General features: G+C 44.4%; 1 pseudogene across 1 annotated transcript in view; it reads left to right on the top strand.

Moving 5' to 3' along the window:
- The first annotated feature begins 2,155 nt into the window (after positions 1-2,155).
- Positions 2,156-19,906, top strand: part of LOC308300130 (intersectin-2-like) — a 131,074-nt pseudogene continuing 113,323 nt past the window's right edge. The window contains exons 1-3 of the transcript XR_013963377.1: positions 2,156-2,317; positions 13,569-13,661; positions 14,887-14,950. The product of XR_013963377.1 is annotated as an intersectin-2-like (transcript). The remainder of the gene's footprint in view (positions 2,318-13,568; positions 13,662-14,886; positions 14,951-19,906) is intronic.

The following is a 19,906-nucleotide window of genomic DNA, read 5'->3' as shown; positions in this document are numbered from 1 at the left end:
TCACAGGAGGGGAGGGGCAAGCAGGACAAGGTGAAGTGGGGGAAAAGGCCAGGGCGAGACCCTGGAAGGGCCACCGTGTGGCCCAGATCATGACATTTACATACATTGTACATTACATTCACCCATTCACACATACATTCATTACATTCACACGCACGCACACGCACACGCACACGCACACGCACACACACTCATTACATTCAGTACCAACGTGCTCACCGGGAGCAACTAGTGTTTGTTAAGAATACTATGCCTAACTCTAACCCTAACCCTAACCTCAGTAACCCTAACTAAATTCGGACTAATGAACCTTCGGACTTATGGGCAGTCCCCGAAAAAAGAACAGTGAGTATCCGGTTGAGGCGGAAGTGACGCAACCGCTCCCTTGGTTCAGTAGCAATAACAAGTCCTACTGGCAGCGTTATGTCTCCTCTCAAAAAGAATTGGAACGTTATTTTGTCGTTCTCTGGTGTTGTTGGTGTTACTTCCATGATGTTTTCAAATGTTTTCTTAAACTATACACCCATAACAAGAATATTCCGCTCGAATGACTCTGTCTGTGCTAGTGTGCTTCTGTTATGTTTCCAATGGGACTACAGTTCATTATATTGACTCTGTCTGTGCTTGTGTGTTTCTGTTATGTTTCCAATGGGACTACAGTTCAGTGCAGCAGCGGCTACTTCTGTTACTCGCCGTTCGGGAGCTGTAGTTCGGACATTGTGGAATAGTTGTCTGGCTACGCGAGACTAGGGGTTCAGAGTCTTGCTCATGGACTCTTCCACACTAACTCCGGGGATTGAACTGGGGACCCTCCGTGTTCTAATGACGTTTTTTTCTACCCCTGTGACACTGCCACCCCTGACAGAAGTCTGTCTGTCTGTCTATGTACAGGACATTATAATGCTCTCTGTTGTTTATGTCATAATTGCGACCGTAGGTCGCATTTACTACCAAAACCTCCACCAGATGTCCGTGGGTCAGTGAGTCAGTCAGTGAGTCAGTGAGTCAGTCACACTTTTGCCCTGCTCATATCTCCACAACCGTTGCCCCCATCCATGCCACATTTTGCACACACACTCCTTGACTGCCAAACTACAACCTCCAAGGACCCCCCGAGTCCCAGGGACCCCCAGGTCCCTGGGGGACCCCCAGATGTAAAAAAATGACCAAATGTGGTCACACGTCACACGTCACACTTGTTCCCTGCTCATATCTCCGCAACCGTTGACCCGATCCATGGCAGATTTTGCAAACACACTCCTTGCCTGCCAAACTCCAACCTCCAAGGACCCCCCCAGCCCCAGGGACCGCCAGGTCCCTGGGGGACCCCCAGATGTAAAAAATGACCAAATGTGCAAAAATGACCAAATGACCACCCCAACGGGGCTGCTCACGGGGAATTCCCGGGGACCACCAACTCCTGGTGCTCCAGAACGGATGCAAAAGTGGTGGCGCCCCCAGTGGAGGACCCCCTGCCACTGCAGCGCACATAAAATGCCGTAACTCGGGCCAGGAGCGTCCGGGAGAGCCGGGGCCGGTACCTATTCGTCCGCCAAGGCAACGCGGAGACCCCACCCCTCATTTCTCACATGGCCCTATTCTAGCGCCACCTTCAGGCCGATTTTTAAAACACATTTTTGGACACTGCTCCTACAGTTTTTGCCCTAAAATCACAAATATCACTACACAGCATGTCTGCACTCATGTCATCACCATGGATCAGGAAGATTTTGGAAAAACAAATTTTTGCCCTATTTGTGGAGATAAGCCACCTACGGTCGCTTATCTCCCGATTAGGGAGTCTTACTGGTTGTAATTGTGCTTTGGCTACAGCTGTGAAATGTCATGCTAATGAAGCCTGTTTAATTGAATTGAATCGAATTGAATTTAAATGAATTGAGAGGTTAGACAAAGCTCAAACCACAACCTCCTCCTCTCTCTCTCTCTACCTCTCTCTCTCTCTCTCTCCCTCCCTCCTTTCCCTCACACACACACACTCGCCGCGCGCATGCCATCTCCTTCCTGCCTGCCTCGCACACGCGCACAAATGAAACAAACGACTCTCTCTCCTCTCCTCTCCTCTCCTCCACACACACACACACACACACACACACACACACACACACACACACACACACACACACACACACACACACACACACACACACGCCGGTATACCCGTCCTTTCCTCTCAGCTCATCTCTCTCTCTCTCTCTCTCTCTCTCTCTCTCTCTCTCTCTCTCTCTCTCTCTCTCTCTCTCTGCAGATGTCTGAGCTGAGCAGGGAGCCTTCTGTCTCCACACCTGCAGCATGAATGGTGAGTCCACTGCTGTGTGCGTGTGTGTGTGTGTGTGTGTGTGTGCGCACGCGCGTGCGTGCGGATGTATGCATAATGTGTTTCCTTGTATGTCTTGGTGTGTGTGTGTGTGTTAGTGAAGTGTAATAGTGTAGTGTTTACATACAGATGTGTGTGAGTGTGTGTGCGGGGTTTTCATATGTTCAGCAGTGTTCTGGTCTGGTGAGATTTATCTGAGCTACGGACATGCTGGGCTGTGCTCCCCGGAAATGATTCCCTGGGAAACAGCTTAGACGTCACAGTGGTACCGGTAGGAACTACTAGACCCATAACAAGGCCTTCAGGGTATGAATGCGGCACGGGTTTACTGTTGACCTACCGATGTTTCATGTTGAGATTGGCACATTTCACCCAGGTTTTTTTCATCTCACTCACGTCACTTTGTCTGCTGACCTCACTCAGCAACGAAATAAACGAAAAATAAACACAAATAAAAATAGAACAATTCACAGGAGGCAAGCAGCGACCACCCCATGATGTGCACTGCAATGTAGTTCCAAATTTTGAGAGTGAAAAAAATAAGAAGACACGTGTGATCTGGGCAGCTTGCCCCAGGAAATGTGCCAATCTCAATAGGGAACAACGATGTCTAGATAGTTTTGCCACAACTAATGTAGATTAACTGCCATTTTATGACCAAACACGCAAAATGGGAAAAGAAGCGGCGATATATCCATGTTTCTGCAGCTAGGATGAATACAATTCAGTATGCGCCGGAAGTCCGCAGATGTAGTATTCCGCTAGCCTTGCAACAGCCAGACTCTCCCTGGGGAGAGTCTGGGAGTCCTCCATAGACAACGCTTTACGATGACGTAGTTACTCTCTTTGACTGGCAGGTCCAGTCCGTAGTCATCAGCGCATCAAAATATCGTCGGCAGAACAGAATACGTCTTTTCCAGACAGATATTCCAAAAGTACAAACTGTTGTTCTTTTTTTAAGTTCTGAGATGCTGTTGATTTCAGATAAAACTTCGCTTAATACAGCTTTTATTTGCGATTTGTAAACTCGCGTCGGTTATGGGGGCCGCCATGTTTGTTTTCAAAATGTGAGAGCTGCTGCAGCCGCTCGACCAATCAGGAGCTGTGTGAGGCGGGTCACTCCAAATGCAGCCATTTGATTGGAAATTAGAACACAAGTTCTCCATAAAGAGACTCGATGGGAGCACCATCCAGACCGAGAAAGGAAGCATGCACATTGGTGATGACGTAGCTCGGGATGGCTGTGCGATAGTATTCCGCAAAGAATCGTGGGAATCCGAGTTCTTTTCGCTCACTCCCGGCTAGGGGTGGCTCGGTATCAACATTTTGTTATCGCGGTTACCATCCTCCCATTTACCGCCGGTATTGCGGTAATTACCGCACCCCCGTATCTATTAATTAAGGTTCGGCGATAAGACAAAATATTCCTATCATCTGCCCAAAATTCGTCTCTCCGCGGTCCTATAAGCCCGACTGCTCGAGTTCCCCGTACAGCACAGTGGGTCTGGCTTTTGAAAGTAGCAGATCTACAAGCTCACAACGTGTCGCGTTCGCAACACGTTCTGAGCTTGTAGATCTTTGCAGTGTCAGGTTACTATAGTAACGTAGGCTACAGAGGCGTCAATTGGGTATGGCAAGCTATGGCACCTGCCATACCTAGGCTACAGGGGGAAATAATAAAATGTACTTTCATCGTGCCTGTTGCTAAGGTATGGCAACATGACTGGTGTCTGTCATGTTGCCATACCTTAGCTTTTTCTGAACTGACGCCACTGGTAAGCTACTGGGGCTTCAGACACTGCACGCTGTTTGTGAACAAACCAGATGAGACGGGTATAGTGATTGTGTACGGTCTGTGATTATGCAAACTCACGTCTCAAAACGCATTGATTGAGTGGTGATATAAACATAGTAAACAGGTTTTAGTTACCAGACTTGACAGAAAAGGTTGTAGTCGAACAACGACGGGCACACGCGCTACTGTAAAAGTATTCACTAGCGCTGGTTTCATTTTCGGTTTTAGTCCTTGTGCTCCGCCCGTATGAATAAAAAAGAAACGGCCACGAGGTATGTATAAACATACTTATGTGAGTTGTGTCGTGTGGATTATGGAGAAAGTTTAACGCTGCTGAGGCTACGAGGCTACTGCACTGCTCCAGTGTCTACTGTGTCTCACTCTCTGTCGGAGACTGTGACGGGCCATGCTTCCAATTGTTCCAAACATGTGGTGCGCGGCCCAGAGCAGAGCGGCATGAAGCGCATGCGGTCCTCGCTTCTCCCCCGTTTTAAAACTCGCTCGTTCTCAATAAAAATAGCCTATTTTTTGTCTTTTTTTACCGCGGTAAGGACCCTGACACCGCGGTAGGCCGCGGTATACCGCGATACGGCGGTACGGCGGTTACCGAACCCAGCCCTACTCCCGGCGCCGCAGCGCGGGGGCTATCGGGTACCATGGTAATTGTTTATTGTTTATTGAATGGATCCCCATTAGCTGAAGGCAAAGCGACAGCTAGTCTTCCTGGGGTCCATATAGGATACATACAAATATAAAAACATGAATACATAATCAATGAGATACAAAAAATAACAAATTACAAAAAAACAAACATAATTTCAATTCAAAAATAACAAATTAACAAAAACGTAATTTCAAAACATAATATAAATTTATCAATGTAAAATTAAGATTCTGGTCATGTGGTCAGCTGCAACATATGTGTCTTTAAAGCATACTTAAAAGATAGTTTGGTTTGCGTAAGATTAATATGATAAGGTAACAAATTCCAGAGTGACATTGATCGATAAATAACTGTATGTTTGAGGAGGTTGGTTCTTGGCGCAGGAAGTGTTAAATGACCATGGCTGGCATTCCTGGTTTCATAATTGTGTGTGATAATTGAATTTAAATACTGATTATAAAAATAAACTGGTGATTGAGTTAAAATAATGTTTCTGAAGAACATCAAAAGACTACAATGTAGAATGTCTGTGAATGTGGGAATCGTCATCACATGCGTGGACATGTTTGGCAAAAAAATACAGATATTAGTTGGGGAAGGGTTTGTGGACCAGCTCGGATCACGCTTGTCAGTTCGGAACGAAAACCAGACTCTCCTCGCTTTGGAGAGTCTGGTGATGCGAGGTTAGCACGTGCGTGTGCGTGAGAGATGACAGTTTTCAGTTGTGTTTTGCCTTTCTTTCCAAACTGTTGATGAAAACAGGAGTTGTTAAAGCGTAACGCTATAGAGTCACGCGGTTCCCTCCTGTCTGTGTTGGTTATAATATCACCACTGTCCGGGAGAAACCTCTCATCTCTGTGTTTTAACATTTCATGTTCAGATCTGCTACTTTAGCAAAAACAATAATCTTGAAAAGTAACATTTTTGGACATATGAGGTTTCCACGCGACATGGATGATGTTATGCCTCCATCTGTGGCTGATGATTGAAAGCTTTATAATGTGACTGTCATTGGGAGGTTGTGTGTGTACTGTATATACTGTGTGTGCACGTGCGTGCGTTTATGTGTGCGTGCACATTAAAAGGTACGAAAATGTTGGCAATTGAGGGTAATTCGTTGTTTTTTTTTATCCTGGCAACAAGTGTGTTAATCCCGAAAAAGTCGCTTTACCAACCAAACCAAACTTGACACAATCCACAACTTCTATGGCAGTGAGATAGATACAGTATCAATGAGTCGAAAACGTATAATAACTCATCAACTTTATATGTCAGCGCTTTTCTTAGTCCCCAAAGTTGCTTTACTAACAAAACAAAACTAACTTCGCAACTTCTATGTCAGTATGATGGATAGAGCAGGGGTTCTCAAACTGTTTTGACTCCGACAGTAAGTGGCCTGGTTTCCCAAAGCGATTTTAGCCCAGCGTAAGCCCATCGTAGCTCACGCATGGTCGTAGAGACCAAGCCCCGACCGTCATGTTCCCGTGTTTACATGGGTTCGGGCAGAGCAACTTATTTAGCCCCCTACAACTACACCAACATTCAGATTTCACAAGCAAAGTGCTTAATAAAGTCTCTAATAATGTAAACCCAGGAACATGACGGTCGGGGCTTGGTCTCTACGAACATGCGTGAGCTACGATGGGCTAAAATCGCTTTGGGAAACTCGGCCAATAACCTTTTCATCCACGGCACCCTTGAATTACTTAGTTATTCTTTAAGAATCTTATATCATCTTACACTACGTAAATATGCACATCTTTCTCCCTAAGTTACAGTATGTCGCGGTGAAATATCCATTTCCATGAGAACTGACTGTAAATAACTTCATACGTGACGTTTAACCACCTGAACCCGCAGCATCCCTATTCTGGGGGGAAAGGTTCACCAAAACAATAGCTGATCTACAAGCTCACAACGAAAAGATCTGCTATTTTTGGTGAAGAGAGTTGGGGTAGATGGAAAGAAAACTCATCAAGTACAGCAGTGGTTCTCAACCTGTGGGTTGGGACCCCCAGAGGGGTCCCCAAATTATTTTGGGGGGTCCCCAGATGTTTAGCTAAATGTTAACATTGTTTTCTCACTCAACTGTAAACAGACCAACATACATTATACGTTTATAAAGGGTATCTGCACATTTCTAAAGTGACAATTTAAGGACTTTAAAGACATTATTAGTACCTCTGGGAAAACATTGGTCAAATTGCCAAATATTAGAGGAAGGAATTGTGAAAATAGCAGATCGACATGCTCACAACGCCTCCAACGCGAGGTGTTGTGAGCATGTAGATTGGCTTTTCTCACAATGGAAATGATCGAGTCAAACTATTATGTAATGCCAACTCCTACAATTCCAAGTGCTTGTCAGAGTGGGGGATCCCCAGTTGAAATATGATTATTTTGGGGGTCGCAGCCTGAAAAGGTAAAGAACCACTGAAGTTCAAATCAGTCTTAAAGTACCCTAAGTGTTAGTGTACCCTACCCATCACGGCACCCACTTTAGGAAGGGCTAGTCCCAGTTGTCTGACGTCCCAGTTTGGCGAACAGACTGTAAAGCAAGCGATCTTCATCCCATTCATGCGTTTATCGTGCGCTTGCCCAGGCCTTACGGCCTGGGCATAAATATAACGATTGCATTCACCACGGCTTCGTAACTCGCGCGGGCACTCGCGCCTGCGGCGCGCGGGCGCGAAGAGCAGGACCAAGGTCCGCTGGCCTTCGCGCCGCTTGCAATGTCGTGGACAATAATTACAGTCTGTTTGCCCAACTGGGACGTCGGACAACTGGGATTTTCCCCTTTGGGAAACCCTGTGATAGAGAAATGTTTTGTTAATAGCTCGCTCTGACTCCTCTGATGCGATATGCTCTTAGATCAACGACATCATCATTGGTTTAAAGTCTACTTTCCAGGCACCGCTGGGTTGGACTAAACAACATTCATACAAAACGCACATGGCAAGAGTTTTCTTTGCTATTTCTTTATGTGTTTCTAAAATGAACGAGCAAATGAATGAATGAATGTGGCATTGGCACAGGGGTAGAGAAACCTCATTAGAACACGGAGGGTTTCCGAACCCACCCCAGAGTTAAGTGTCGAAGAGTCCTTGAGCAAGACTCTGAACCCCTAGTTGCTCCCGGTGAGCAGGTTGGTGCCTTGCATGGTTTCCTCTGCCATCGGTGTATGAATGTGTGCGTGAATGGGTGAAAGTAATGCACAATCTATGTAAAGTGCCTTGGATAAAGGCGCTATATAAATGCACCATTTACCATTTGCCAGTGAACAAAGGTTTCAGCTATTCAGCCTTGGTCAGTGTCAGTAGATGTAGAGAGTACCCATTGCCATGGGTCAAACTCAAAGGACCATAACCCTAACACTGTGGCAAATTGTTTTCCTACCTCATTTTCTTTGTTATTTAATCACAAAAAGCATTATTGTCCGTATCGGCTAAGCCGTGGCAACCTTATACAGTTCACAACGGCAGCCTTGGGCCATAGGCAATTCTGCTTATTTACATCGCTTTAAAATCCATGTGTGTGTGTGTGTGTGTGTGTGTGTGTGTGTGTGTGTGTGTGTGTGTGTGTGTGTGTGTGTGTGTGTGTGTGTGTGTGTGTGTGTGTGTGTGTGTGTGTGTGTGTGTGTGTGTGTGTGTGTGTGTGTCCTTACTGTCTGCACTGCTGCACTCAGTCACAGAGTGATGTGATGCATCTCGTTTGTCCTTGTGCAAGATTGATGCAAACTGAACGGTTCAATAGTGCGTGTGTGAGTGCGTGCGTGTTGTTTGTGTGTGTGAGAATGTGTGACAATTTACAATTCAGGCATTCAGCAGACGCTCCCATTTAGAACGGGTACACATTATTGTGTATCATTATTTATTGTTTATGCTTTAACTATTGAAAAATAGCAGATATACAAGCTCACAGCTCACGCTGCGAGCTTGTAGATCGTCTATTTTTGAAAGATCGTGAAAATTAGAATTTTGACCCGATTCTATAAGTGTCTTTTGAATCCTTCTAAGATTTTTTTGAACAACCTATGTCAGCAATCTGGCTGGCCATCGTCAAAGAAAAGGTCCTTTTCGCTTAAATGGAGCTCAGTTAGTCTGTTCTTGAGAGACTACTATACTATCTTAGTGGTTCTCAAACCTTTTCATGTGAAGGACCCCCAAACTGATATGTATTTGGCCACGGACGCGCATCTCAAAATATCTAGTTCCAGGGACCACCCAGGCCAGAAGCAAAATTTGAGTTACAAAAGTTTGCTTTGAAAATACATATATTCAAAGATTTGCACACATTTTCATGACTTTTTCCAAAAATAGCAGATCTACAAGCTTGCTGTGAGCTTGTATATCTGCTATTTTTCACTGGTTAAAGCATTCAATAATTCTAGGCCTAATCCAGAGCGACTTACAATAAGCAAAGACAGCACATGGTAATACATCAATACATCAACATCACCAAATCTATAGAAATAGTCATCTAAAAAGAAACATAAGTAGACCAAGAGGCTATTCACTGATCTAAACAATCAAAACATCAGCAATCTGTACATCGAAGCTATGGACACAATAGCTTCGATGTACGAGAGGATTTCAAGTTGAAAATGGACATCCGTCTGTATAAAAATGCTTTCTAAATCGCATGTACAGTTTGGTCATCGAGGCTAGGCAAGTGCTGCGGTTTTTGCATGTGTGAATCCTCTTCTCTCTGCATGGTCTTCGTGCATTGTGCGTGTGTGTGTGTGTGTGTGGGTGCGTGCGTGTGGGTGTGCATGCTCTGTTGTGATAACATTGGTATTTGATGGTAGAACAGAAGCTGTTTCCCCCCCATTGGGAGACGCCTCAGCCAAACACTGTGTGCACGGCTTGCTTTAACACTGTGTGTGTGTGTGTGCGTGCGTGCGTGCGTGCGTGCGTGCGTGCGTGCGTGCGTGCGGGCGTGCGGGCGTGCGGGCGTGCGTGACAATGTGTGCATGCTCTTGTGTGATTATCCTCTTTTCTGGAAGTCTGAACCCATAAAGGAGAATTCTAGACTAGCCGCTTTATTACATAAATGTTTTTGCTATTGTGTGTCTATGTTCCCCAGGTTCCATGTTCCGGTTAAAATGCACCAGGTTAGCATTCGCCAGTGTTAGTTTGACTGAGGTTAGGGTTAAGGTTAGGTTCAGGGTTAGGGTTATGGTTAGGTTTAGGCATAGTTTTACTGAGGTTAGGGTTAGGGTTAAGGTTAGGTTTAGGTGGTAAATGGGGAACATAGAACCTGGGGAACATAGAACCTTACCTTTAGTTCAGGTACCGTGAGAATAAAGACTAAAGAATGGTTCAGATCAGAAGCTGTGTTCACGTTCACTCTCCCATTGGTAATGAATAATAGACTCCAACCTGCTTCCTGCCTCCTAATAAGGGCGTCCGCCCACTTCACACAGAGATACAGGAAGTAAACGGAGATGGCGAGTCTTAGGGCTGTCACGATGATGACATTTTACGTGACGATCAATTATTGTCACTCAAATAATTGCGATTGACGATTTAATTGTGTTTTTGTCATTTCTGTTTGGCTTGTAGGCTTTGAAGTTGCACATGGCAGATATGACCCGAAACCTAAATATGCAAAGAAATGACTGACATATTTGACAACTTTATACTTAAGAAAGAATATCGATAGTGGAAATAGCCGATCTACAAGCTCACAACGTTGTGAGCTTTGTAGATCTGCTATTTCCACAATTTTTGAAAATGTTTTACTAATAGGGACACATGTTTCAACATGTAAACGATTATGACGATTATGACAAAATGATTGCGATTATGTCAAATAATAGCGATTAGACGACTATGTAATAATTGTGACAGCCCTAGCGAGTCTTGCTGTTTGCGTCTTGGCAGAGACTATAGTGGCCATGGCATGCTAGATGCCAGTGTGCCACACGTCCCACTGGCACTGTGCTACATAGCACTGCACTGCCCCTCCCCCCTATGTCACTCACAGTGGCTTCTACAAGCGGCAGTGGCACAGGGGCAGAGAAACCGTCTTTAGAACACGGAGGGTTCCCGTCCCAAAGGGTTCCCAGTTCGATTCCGATTCCGGGGGCTCCTCCAGAGTTAGTGTGGAAGAGTCCTTGAGCAAGACTCCCGGTGAGCAGGTTGGTGCCTTGCATGGTTTCCTCCGCCATCGGTGTTTGAATTAGTCCATGGGCCATACGAGATGTCGGTGTCCGAAAGGTGGCAAAGGTTACCATGCATTTTTGAAAAGCTCTATATCTGTAGATTATATTTTGGTATGATAACCCTTTCTGTAGATGATATTTTGGTATGATAACCCTTTCTGAGACACAGCTAAATTGGTGTTACCAGCCGCTAGAGTTGGTGTCCCATTAACTTAATATACAGGAGAGAAAAAAGCAAAAAATGAATATGCTAGTTTTTTTTCATGATTATATATATATATATATATATATATATATATATATATATATATATATATATATATATATATATATATATTCTTTTCTTTTTTTCCCCTTTATATTAAGTTAATGGGACGCCAACTCTAGCAGCTGATAACACCAATTTAGCTGTGTCTCAGAAAGGTTTATCATCCCAAAATATAATCTACAGATATAGAGCTTTTCAAAAATACATGGTAACCTTTGCCACCTTTCGGATACCAACATCTCGTATGGCCCATGGACTAAATGTGTGTGTGAATGTAAAAGCACCTTGGATAAAAGCGATATCTACCGTAAATGCAATGTTTACCATTTACAAGCGCCCCCTGCCAAGCCACTTGACACAGTGTGAGGTCATATAGCTTTATACGTGGGCAATAATATACTGTAGTGCCATGCACGATAACACACACCCTCAAGTGTAATATTGCGATTATACAACAGTTAACCTTTAAAAAAAATCTAAAACAAGGTTTCATTTTAATTAAGATATTCAAAAGAAATTTGTAATCTGTTAATGCCACATTTAGCTACTATATGTCCCTTTAGCCACTAGCATAGTGTTGGGAGCAGCGCAGCTGGTTTCTTTGTTTGATGAGACCTGTGTGGTAGTGCTCAATATTCACACACATAGTATGCATATACATAATGTATGTGTATATATATATATATATATATATATATATATATATATGTATAAGTATATATATATATATATATATATATATATATATATATATATATATATATATATATATATACACACACAGTGTTAGAGGGTTTAGCTAACAATGCCAAAACTAGGTCAGCCGTTGCTTCCAGCAAACTATTACAATGTGGAGGGAGAAAACGCTGTTCTGTTAACAGGTGTGACTGTGGTGAGAGCAGAACTGAACGTTTGTTTGCTAATTGAAAGCACCGCAGCTCCAGGCCCGGGAGGGAGAAAGGGTAATATTTGCTGACAAACAGACTTGACTCAGGCGAGCAGACCTGCCGGCAGGGACCTTTCTCTAAATGTAAAGTAACTGAGTACAATTACTTAAGTGCTGTACTTAAGTGCGATTTTGAGGTGTTTCTATCTTGAGTTTCTTGAGAGGATAATACCACGAGAGCATGCTTTGTTTCCTATTCCCATTACTTTTACTTCTACTCCACTACTTCTCCGATCCAAATATTGTACTTTTACTCCACTACATTTATATGAAAACTCAAGACACTAATTACTTTGTAGATTTAGATTATTATTATTTCAAAACATACATTAACCACTTCAAGTATAGTAATGCAAACCTGTGTGTGTGCGTGCATGGGCTTGTGTGTGTGCGTGCCTATGTGCCTGCGTGCCTGTGTGCCTTAGTGTATGTGTGTGTGCCTGCTTGCCTGCTCGTGTGCACGGTCAGCCCTGGGCCTGGCAGGGTGTTTAGCCCAGCATGCTATCAGGACCACAGTGGTATTTCCTGTGGGCAGAGAATAAATCACTCGCTGGACGGATAGCGCTGCCTCTGGGCAGAGACCTCCACCAACCCACAGACACACTGCTGTGATCACAGACATAGAAATGTAGACGCCTCTTCCGGCTTTCTGGGGCGTCTGTAAAAAAAAAGTATTGGAGATTTCTACGGACTCCTTCCACGTGCGCAGGGACGTGCTGGGCCCCTGATTCAGCCCGGGAAAAAGAGTTGGAGAGGCCCTCACTATAGAGAGAGATCTCTCTCTATAGCGCTGCTGCTACTCAAAGATTTGCCATTTCAGATCATGACAAGTGACAAGCCAGTGGGCCAATTACATGAATTAGGCCTATATTTTGTTGTTGTCGGGTGGAAACATTGTACAGTATGTCCAAAACCGCTTGTTTTGTATTTATCATTTCAAAAATGATTTAAACTAGTGAAAACAGACGATCTACAAGCACACAACGCCTCGCGGTGTGAGGCGTTGTGTGCTTGTAGATCTGCTGTTTTCACTACTTTTGTGCAAACAGTTAAATCTTTTCCTAATGGCCCGGCCTGGACCGGCCGAGAATGAACCGGCCGTTCGGGAGTTGTCCCGCTTTTCCCAATGGCCAGCACGTCCCTGCGCAATTAACATCAAAACAAAATACATATTAAAGGGAGAAAGGATCGCTTTAGGCTATTCTATGAAGTCCAGACTTTAAAGTCGGCTTCAATTCAACCTTTTTTTCTGTGGCGAGTCGACTTGCGAAAATCACAACTTGTTAATGCCCTAGTGTGTGTGCACATTGTAAAACGCCTTGGATAAAGGGGCTATAAATGTAGCATTTACTGATTATCTAATGTAGGCTATTCTTTGTTGTTTTTCTGTCCAGGTGGAGTCAGCATGTGGGCCATCACTCCAGAGGAGAGAGGGAAACATGACAAGCAGTTTGACTCTCTGACACCCATCCTAGGACATGTGTCAGGTAGGCCTTCTTAAGCCCGTATCAGAGTCTACGGTGGAGACCTATCCACCACAAATTTGAGGTGGAAAGCTTTCCACCTCAAGTCAGAAAATAAGTGCAGGCCATCATAGTCACGGCCCACGGTGAAGTCCTTTACCCCGTCTAGACCGGTTCAGGTCGACCAATCAGTGAACGGGGTGTAGAGCCTGTCTATCTGATAGTAAAAACAGAGAGATGTGTTGGGACTCGCGGTGGAAAGCTCTCCACCGTGAGGAATGATGTAACGTTGTAGTTTCATGACTCAAAAAGACTTGAAAAGACTACACCGCGGTGTAAATTCTTCCACCGCGGACCCGACTATGATACAGGCTTTATACTACACCCATTCTAGTAGGCCTACACCCATCCTAGGACATGTCTCAGGTAGAACTCCATATCCTTACACACTCTACCTTTTTAATGTGTTTATTAAGTGTCACAACAAGCTCAATGTCGCGCTCAATGCCAAGCTCACAACAGCTCGTAGATCGTCTATTTTCAAACAGTTTACACTTTTACTTTTGGTGCTTTAAGTACATTTTGATGCCATTTTACTCAAGTACATTTTGAATTCCGGACTTTTACTTGTAACAGAGTATTTCTATATTGCAGTGTTGATACTCTTACTTAAAGGAGCAGTTCCACCCCCAAAATGTTTTTTTTGTGGTTACTCACACCATGGAGACTTGAGTTCAATAATATTTGTTAGCTTTTTGTCGCATTCCTATTATTATATTATTATTATTATTATTAAATTATTATAGTCAATTTACCCCCATTGATTCCGGATGGGGACCCAAATGCATTTGGGTCCCCATCCGGAATCAATGGGGGTAAATCTAATGTAATCAAATTGAACTACAGTATTTTCCGGACTATAAGGCGCACTTAAAAGCCTTTAATTTTCTCAAAAAACTACAGTGCGCCTTATAGTCCAGTGCGCCTTATATATGGATCATTCATTGACATTGACATTCCCTTTAGCACAGCTCCATCTGTTTGATGCATAACGCAACGGTAGCGTCTATTATGTGCGCCTTATAGTCAGGTGCGCCTTATATATGAAAACAGTTTGAAAATAGACCATTCATTGACAGTGCGCATTATAGTCAGGTGCGCCTTATAGTCCAGAAAATACTGTACTCTTTTAAGTGAAAGATTGGAGTACTTTCTCCATCACTGCTTACAGTGTGTCTCTGTGTTCCAGGAGAACAGGCCAGGAAGTTCTTCCTCCAGTCAGGGCTTCCGGCTCCCGTCCTCGCTGAGATCTGGTAAGAAGTCTATATGGGTCGATGCATACTCCACTTTTAGAGATGAATATAAATCGGTTTGGCTCTGTTCAGATTTTGCACCAAATGTCTGAACCTGCGGTTCCTCTCGTACTGAGCGGGATTACTATTACTATATATACAAAACATCATCAGTAGGGTAAAACTAACCTGTCTCACGACGGTCTAAACCAGGGGTGGGCAATTATTTTTTTCCATGGGGCCACATGAACAACAGAAAATATTGTGGAGGGGCCGGGCCAAAAGGCAGAGCTCCCCTGCAAACTAAACACACAGCTTTATCTCTGACTTCAGTAAATATATACTTAGCGGTCGAGTTTTTGTTGATAACCAGGCATTCGACTTGTGACCAGTCTGACCACCTGCTTGTTATTGAGACGATCCAATGATCACGCACACGTGCTGATGTACGCATTGCGTCCATATGTACGTGAATAAAAAACTTGAAAATAAAGGAAATGCTGCTGTAGTCCATGCATGAGGTAAAATTAGAAATGTGTTTATTTTGTAATTTGCCATTAACCCTACACAGGCCGGTCAGAGTGAACCAAAGGGCTGCATGCGGCCCCCGGGCCGCACAATGCCCAGGTCTGGTCTAAACCCAGCTCACGTTCCCTGTTAGTGGGTGAACAATCCAACGCTTGGTGAATTCTGCTTCACAATGATAGGAAGAGCCGACATCCAAAGGATATGACGTAATTTAGAGGTTCTTGGGGCGTACCCCTCCTAAAGTCGGTTGTTCGGGGGCGCCTGCTGGCATACTGGTCCAGGCGCATTCCACTGCCACATAGGTTCAATTCCCGCTCCGGATGACCTTTGCCGCGTGTCCCCATCTCTCCCCCCATTTCCTGTCATTCTACTGTCCTGTTTTGTGGGCATAAAAGCCCACAAAACAAATCGTAAAAAATATAATATAATATAATAATAATAATAATATAAGTGGCTCAGGGGTAGAGCGGCCGCTTGGCAACCAGAAGGTTCCCAGTTCGATCCCGGGCTCCTCCACAGAGTTAGTGTGGAAGAGTCCTTGAGCAAGACTCTGAACCCCTAGTTGCTCCCAGTGAGCAGGTTGGTGCCTTGCATGGTTTCCTCTGCCATCGGTGTGTGAATGTGTGTGTGAATGGGTGGATGTAATATGTAAAGCGTCTTGGATAAAGTTGCTTTATGAATGCACATTTACCATTTACCATTTACTTCTCGCTGGCACTGGCTGGCTGGGGGAGTGGGGTGAGAAAAAATGCTTAGCTCTACAGTTGTCTCTAAAGTAAACTCACTGTTCATTTTAGCTGATAAATACAGTATGCCACGTAGTTGTTTAATGTGCACTACATTAGCCTTCATACAAGCTCTTGGAAAACCTCCATATACTGTTGTGGACATTAAACATTTCCTCGTCGAGAGAATGAAGAATCGCAAATAAATGTCTTCAGTAGATTTATTCGATCACAAATTATACCCACAGCGTGTCGCAGCCTCAACGAGCCACACTTGAAATCATGCACGCACGCACGCACACACACAGACACGCATGCACACACACGCGTGCATTCCCATTTTAATTTACTTGTAAAACTAAAGTCACAAATGCCTGTGAACACAAAGAGTCCTTGAGCAAGACTCTGAACCCCTAGTTTCTCCCGGTGAGCCTTGCATGGTTTCCTCTGCCATCTGTGTATGAATGTGTGTGTGAATGGGTGAATGTAATGCACAATCTGTGTAAAGCGCCCAAGGGAACCACACTAAATAGCTGTAAAATGTTGAGGTATTTGTACTTTTCTTGAGTATTTCCAATTTCCATTACTTTTACTTCTACTCCAATAGATTTCGGATCCACATATTGTACTTTTTCTCCACTATGTTAATCTGAAAACTTTAGTGACTTGTTACTTTGCAGATATAAATTATGATATTACAAAACATACATTAAAAAGAAATCGCCCTATTCTATACCTAGGCTATTTGAAAATAGCAGATCTACACAACATGCTGTGATGCGTTGTGAGCTTGCAGATCTGCTATTTTCAAACATTTTGTACTTTTACTTTTGGTACTTTAAGTACATTTTTATATCAATACTATGGTAGTTACTTTGCAGTTATACATTATAATACTAAAAAACATACATTAAAAAAAATCGCCCTATTCTATACCTAGGATATGTGAAAATAGCCGATCTACAAGCTCACAACGCGCTGTGAGCTTGCAGATCTGCTATTTTCAAACATGTTGTACTTTTACTTTTGGTACTTGAAGTACATTTTGATATCAATACTTTCTTACTTTTAAGTACATTTTGCATTACCGACTTTTACTAACCGAGTATTTCTATGTTGCAGTATTGATACTTTTACTTAAAGTGGGCGTGGCATGAAAAAACAAGCGAAATCTTCTGTCAATTTCTGGCTAAAATTGTTGATGACATCACAGCGTGCCCGTACTGTACCATAGAGTTATAATGTACTGTACCTACAATGTACATTCCCATATTTTCTTCCCATCGCCCGCAGGGTCGCACTCGCAGCCCACAGAAAGCAACTTCCTCTGGGCTAGCACTAAAGCTAAAGACACGAAAATGTATATAAATCTGTGCATATAAAAATTATATTTTCACACAAATCTGCTTGTTACATTCCCATTGTTCATGAGAATATGTTTGTTTATGTTTATTTGTTGAAATGGTGAAAACGATAAAATTCACCGAGAGGGGATGTTGCCTCTCGCCGGGCAGCGGGGCTCTAAAAGCAGGGGAGGGGGGGACTTGCCACCTTTTTCCGCGCCGCTCCCCGTAGCGGGGCGTGTCAGCGGCACTTTAAAGGACAACTTTTTTTTTTACAACAAGGGTTCATATTTTAGATTCTAATTAGAGAAAAGAAAAAGTGAGTGTTAAAATGTTTTCATTTGCTTCGTTCTATTGTTTTATCGCGTTTACCGTGCTAAAATGTGGGGCATGTGTGGCTAATATTTCTTTTTAGACACAATAAGCCAGCAGTTTCTTTATTGCTATTCACAGTAACACTTCTAGCCCCCATAAGTCACATCAAACCATGAAAGGTTGCGCTGTATCTTGGGAATGGGCTTATTCTGTGTAAAATAACATATTCAGCCACTTGTACGCATGCCCCCAACCACTGACATAAGAATCTCTAAAACAATAGAAAGAAGTAAATGAATAATTTTAACACTCATCTTTTATATTCTTTAATTACAGTCTAAAATATGAACCCTTGTTGTAAGAAACTAAAGTTGTCCTTTAAGTAAGAGATGTGAGTACTTTCTCCACCAGTAAATAGAGGATTTACATGCTGTTATAGGTCACTGCTTTGTGCCAGTTTCTCTGATGGGTCTGAAGCTGAGGAACAGTGTGTGAACCTACATTATATCTGATTTTCTGATGACTCATCAAGTCTTTATGACTCCACATCTACTGTACTAGGTCAATGACTGAGAGAGAGAGAGAGAGAGAGAGAGGGAGAGAGAGGGAGAGAGAGAGAGAGAGGGAGAGAGGGAGAGGGAGAGGGGGGGGGGGGGGGGGGGGTTCCACAGGGAGCCAATAGGAAGCCACTTATCCCACTTTGAACTTCCTGTTGACCCCTCATTTCCTGCACACACCGTGCCCTCCCCACCCTGGTGTGTGTGTGTGTGTGTGTGTGTGTGTGTGTGTGTGTGTGTGTGTGTGTGTGTGTGTGTGTGTGTGTGTGTGTGTGTGTGTGTGTGTGTGTGTGTGTGTGTGTGTGTGTGTGTGTGTGTGTGTGCGTGCGTGCGTGCGTGCGTGCGTGCGTGCGTGCGTGCGTGCGTGCGTGCGTGCGTGCGTGCGTGCGTGCGTGCGTGCGTGCGTGCGTGCGTGCGTGCGTGCGTGCGTGCGTGCGTGCGTGCGTGCGTGCGTGCGTGCGTGCGTGCGTGCGTGCGTGCGTGCGTGCGTGCGTGCGTGCGTTGCCTGCAACAGATCCTGGGTTTGGTAAATGGTGCATTCATACAGCGCCTTAATCCAAGGCGCTTTACATAATTAGTGCATTACATTCACCCATTCACACACACATTCATACACCGATGGCGGAGGAAACCATGCAAGGCACCAACCTGCTCACCGGGAGCAACTAGGGGTTCAGAGTCTTTCTCAAGGACACTTCCACACTAACTCTGGGGGAGCCTGGGATCGAACAGGGAACCCTCTGTGTTCTAAGACGGCAACTCTACCCCTGAGCCACTGCCACCCCTGAGATGGGTTGGGCATGTGACCCGTATGCCAGCCCACCGCCCATGCCTCTACAGTTCCTTTATGGTCAGCTCCTATATGGTCCAGGGTCTGTTGGGAGCCAGAAAACTACAAAGAATGTAAAAAAGTTATTGTAAAAACACAGCGTAACAGGTGGGCACCAGGAAAAAAAATAGTGTGTGTTTTCAATGAATCTAACATGGTTAAAATGAAGTTTGAAGTTACAATGGGTTTGTATAGGAACAGGGCATGTCATCATCAGTTCTCTTGCTCTGCGTCGGGGGCGACGTCATGCGTAGAGCCAATCAGCTTCACCAATCTTCTCCATTTGGGTCGGTCCTGTGCTAGGGACTCGGCTTCATCCAGCGACAGGCCCATTTGGTGTAGGTCCCTGGTGACGGCATCAATCCATCGCGTGCGGGGGGCACCGCGGGGGCGTTTCCAGCCAGCGTCTTTTGGTTGGAAGTGGAGGATAGCGTGAGTAGGGTGATCAGGAGGGAGTCTTTTGACGTGGCCGTACCAGCGCATGCGGCGCTGTGCTGCCAGACGGGACACGGGGGGCTGTTGGGTGCGTTCCCTCAGCGTAATGTTGGAGACCTTATCTTGCCATTTTATCCCCTCTATTGAGCGCAGCGCTCTGGTATCAAAGCCATCTATTCTGGCAGCCAGGGTCTTATTGAGAGGCCAGGTTTCTGCTCCGTAAAGGAGGATGGAGAGGACTGAGG

This window comes from Nannobrachium achirus, assembly GCF_963921795.1.
Source record: "Nannobrachium achirus genome assembly, chromosome: 16".
NCBI lineage: Eukaryota > Metazoa > Chordata > Actinopteri > Myctophiformes > Myctophidae > Nannobrachium > Nannobrachium achirus.
The sequence above is the reverse complement of the archived record's forward strand: the minus strand, read 5'-3'. Positions and strand labels throughout refer to the sequence as shown.